General features: G+C 37.6%; 1 protein-coding gene across 1 annotated transcript in view; it reads right to left on the bottom strand.

The window, feature by feature from the left end:
- The window catches only part of LOC102674247 (GAS2-like protein pickled eggs), a 76,679-nt gene that overhangs the window by 50,647 nt on the left and 21,223 nt on the right, over positions 1-4,809 (bottom strand).

Below are 4,809 nucleotides of genomic sequence, written 5' to 3'. Positions count from 1 at the left end.
GCGAGCCACACATCAGCCGCCTAACCCTGGCCCACGAACGGCCGTTCGTGGACAAGCAATATCGGTGTCGTGACTCGTTATTAGCGGTGGTCGTCGTTATAAATTCATGCCAGAGAAATATTTAGAGTAGGCAGCCGCGATAAAGGAGCGGAGGGAGGAGGGGAGGTAACATCGACTGCGCGCCCCCATTGCGCCGGCAAAGGATTACGTGGTGCCTCTCTCGCCCCTCTCCCCCTCGTTGTTCGATGGCCAACGTTCGAGTACAATTTCCGATCTAGAGGCCTGTCCACGAGAGCCACCTTCTGCGACTTCCACGTCGACTTTACGAGCCGTGACGAGAGCACAAGGTGGAAGGGTGCGGTACGCCTAATAACGTGCACGCCAGGCCAACGATAAGAATTCTGAATATCTGAATACGGTGAATTTTCTCTACGATTTTTTTTCTAACAATCGATGGAATGGGTTTCGCGATGAATCTATTTTATTTATTTTCATTTTTGGATTATGATTGGTCGAAGGTAACGATGATGAAAGAAATTTATGTAGCCGGTTAGAATGATGGAAAAATATGATGATTATATATTGATGAAAAGATGGAAAAATTACGAGACTGATGATAAATCATGATTTGATAATCGATATCAGAATGAAAATTCTCAACAATTCTTGAAACTTACGAAAAATAAAACTTTCAAAAAATTTGATCGATAAAGACAAATTATTTAATTTTTCGCCCCACCAGATGTATCCCCTAAAGAAAAATAAATGATTGGTAAATCATGATTTGATGATCGCTATCCGAATGAAAATTCTCAACAATTCTTGAAACTTACGAAAAATAAAACTCTCAAAAAATTTGATCGATAAAGACAAATTATTTAATTTTTCGCCCCGCCAGATGTATCCCCTAAAGAAAAATAAATGATTGCTAAATCATGATTTGACGATCGCTATCCGAATGAAAATTCAGAATTCTTGAAACTAACGAAAAATAAAAATCTCGAAAAATTTGATCGATAAAGACAAATTATTTAATTTTTCGCCCCGCCAGATGTATCCCCTAAAGAAAAATAAATGATTGCTAAATCATGATTTGACGATCGCTATCCGAATGAAAATTCAGAATTCTTGAAACTAACGAAAAATAAAAATCTCGAAAAATTTGATCGATAAAGACAAATTATTTAATCTTTCGCCCCACCAGAAGTATCCTCTAAAGAAAAATAAATGATTGGTAAATCATGATTTGATGATCGCTATCCGAATGAAAATTCACAATTCTTGAAACTAACGAAAAATAAAACTTTCGAAAAATTTGATCGATAAAACAATAGGGGAAAATTATTTAATCTTTCGTCCCACCAGAAGTATCCCCTAAAGAAAAGTAAATCAAACCATTGCAACGTATAAATTTCGGTTTCTATCGAGCAATCGAAAGCCCACGCGACGAACTCCGAGCGTATGTCGAGCATGAATGGAGGCCGCTTCGATTCGAGCCAAAACTCCATTTTACGCGGCGCGGCTGTGACAGTTTTGCGGGGAATCGAGTCCCACCCGAGTCCACGCTCCTCGTAGATCAGTGAAAGTCGGTTTTTCTCTCCAACGGCGCACCACCGTTCTATCTGTTGGATGGCGAGCGCGATCGTACGAGGGAGATAGAACGAGGCCGTGTTCCTTCGACGGTGTCACAGCTTTGGTCGAACAACCCGGCTTCGATACCCGCCTGTTCCGCGGATAATTGATCAATCGATCGTGGATTAATTTCAGGAGTGAAGGGGTGACTCAATTTCGACCCTTTTCGAACACATCGAACGAATCTCGATAATTCGAATATTTTCAGAATTATCGAGATTTACTTATTCAGAGAGGTGTAAGAAATGAAAATTCGAAAATACGTATTTGGGAAAATGACAAGATAAGAATTTCAAATTTTTTTCTTTTCAATTTTAAGAGAAATAAGATAAAATGAAAGGAGTGTTGCTGACAAGTAACGTGACACGTGATTATCTTTACTTATAGAAATATCTGTGATACAAATTCGCGATAGATAAAACGCTTGAACGTGTAAATAATTCCTATGGTTGTACTAAACACAACTATAATAAATATAAATAAGAAAAATTGTTCAACGAGCGATAACTATAAATTCAACATCGAAAAAGTTTAATTATACGATCGTTCAAGATCTACTAGATCATCGTACGATACTCTTCAACTTTTTAACTCAACGACAACTATCCATATCCCGCCAGTAAAAACGGAATATTTCACGCTCGTTGCCACTGTGTCCACACCCTTGATCCCGTAGTAATCCGATCGGTAATTCAAAGCCTATCGAATCCATTCATCTTAAACACACCCTGTAGCAAACAGCTCCCGTAATGGAAAAGATCGAAAAGCGACAAGCCGCTGGGGACACGATCCGTTCCAGAGATACGCAACAACTTCGTATCGATCGTTGGTCAACATTTTGGCGACACGGTTTACACGCGTCCAGTCGAACCAGTCTCGTGGCTATAAACAGAGCCGAGTTACGCCCGACCGCGACCACTTATTTTCACCCGATGCAAATTCCCTTCATTTATCTAGATAGTAAATTCCGCGAAATTTATCGCGGATTCTTCGACCCCGCCACTTCCTTCGTTTCCATTCCATTTGTGTTTCCATCTACTTCGTCTCACAGCGTGCAATTCGAGAGTAAATATATATATATATATATATATACGGTTAATAATAATGGCCATTCCAGTTGCAGACGGCCGCCATTTTTCTCGGTTTTCGCGGCTCTTTCGATCCGACTAATGATCGCCTCCGCTGCTTCCACTCGACATTCCCGACTCGACTCGACTCGCCTTATGCTTTATCAACCAAACCACGCTCGGGAAGGAGAACCCGTTTCGACGAGAAACGACGAGTGGGCCCTGATTATTTCACGCGAGGGGAATTCATTTAACCGGACTACCTCGCCGGAAAAATTGCCAATCCGCAAGGCTACCGTCTGCTGCTCGCCAATTTTTTCCATTTCATTTTTACCACCTCTAGCACGGATCAGATCCTAAGAAAGGTCTTCCAAATAATTTTCTTTTACTATTGAAATAGGACGATGAACAAAAATTTCTCTTATATTCGATAACTTTGAACGTTTCGAATTGCATCGAATTGCATCGAAGTGTGTTTTTATATATCCGGATTCTTTCCATTTTATTTTTATCATCGATCAAGAGAAAAATCTTTCAAATAAAATAGGACGACGAATAATTTGAACAAAAATTTCTCTTATATACGATAATTTTGAAATCAAATTGCATCGAATTGTGTTCTATATATCCGGATTCTTTCCATTTTATTTTTATCGATCAAAAGAAAAATTTTTAAATAATAATTTTCTTTTCCTATTGAAATAGGATGATGAACAAAAATTTCTCTTATATTCGATAACTTCGATCGTTTCAAATATATCGAATTGCATCGAATTGTGTTTCTATATATCCGGATTTTTTTATTTTATTTGATTTTATTTTTATCATCGATCAAGAGAAAAATCTTCCAAACAATTTTCTTTTACTATTGAAAATAGAATGACGAATAATTTGAACAAAAATTTTTCTTATATACGATAATTTTGAACGTTTCAAATATATCGAATTGCATCGAATTGTGTTTCTATATATCCGATAATTGGATACGAAATGTAAATTTTCCCGTTGTAACGGGTTGGAAGGAAGAGAAAAAGGGGGAGGAAACAGGGGCACGCGAAGAAGCTGCTCCGTCTCTTTCTTTCGCTCCTCATCGCGTCACACGCGCCGACTCGATTCGTGATTCAAGCGGCGTTGAAGCAACAGCTTCCGGTGGACGTCACACGCATCCTTCTTCCTCCGTTTCACGATCCGAGGAACGTGCCTTCTATGCGTTTCCATTTAACGCTTCAACAGTGTTGCTGTGACCGTGTATACGTCGTCTCTGTACATTTGTCGCATGCGTCGTTTTAACGTTACTCACGAGCAGAATTTTCAAGAAGTTTCTAGGAACCACCGGGTCAATACGATAAGCCTTTCTTTTTTTTTTTTTAAATAATTTAACGAATTTTTTGTTGTAAAAAAATTCTTTGCTGAAACGTTATCGCGATACATGCCTGGGGAATTAAATTTTCGTCTTTCGATTTCTCGATTAAAAATTGATTAAAAGGGAAAGATACCATCTTCGAGTATCTTTATTCTATCTCTATTCTGCTTCCTTAAGCTTAAATAATCCCGAGTATTGCGATCTACGAACCGTTTAATGGCCGGAAATATCATAGCAGTAAAATTGAATTACGACCGAGTAGAATTGGAATTCCTCTTAACAAGATCTCTTTCATCCGATAAATAGACAAAACTCTCTAAAATATATCAAACGCAGGTTGAATATAATTTTTAGAACCAGTTTCCTTCAATTTTTAAAACTTACTTTATTACTTTCGATTTTTTAATCTTACACGTAATATATAATAGGAAAAAGAAAAAGGAGATAAAAATCATGAAATTTTTCATCAAACTAGGAAAACCACTCTTTGCCGTCCAAGAATTATATAATTCCGTCACATTTTATCGAAAGGAAACGAAAGAAAGGAATATTAAAAATTAAAAATGCGAAAGTTGAAAGGAAAATATTTTCCACTAAAACTCCACGAATATTAGAAATATGATTCTCAACGATTCTCCTCAAATTCACATTTTATCGAAAGGAAACGAAAGAGAAAGAAAGGAACATTAAAAATTAAAAATTTTACACACAATTCATCGAAAGGAAACGAAAGAAAAAGAAAGGAAC

This window comes from Apis dorsata, unplaced genomic scaffold (genome assembly GCF_000469605.1).
Source record: "Apis dorsata unplaced genomic scaffold, Apis dorsata 1.3 scaffold_72, whole genome shotgun sequence".
Lineage (NCBI taxonomy): Eukaryota > Metazoa > Arthropoda > Insecta > Hymenoptera > Apidae > Apis > Apis dorsata.
The sequence above is the reverse complement of the archived record's forward strand: the minus strand, read 5'-3'. Positions and strand labels throughout refer to the sequence as shown.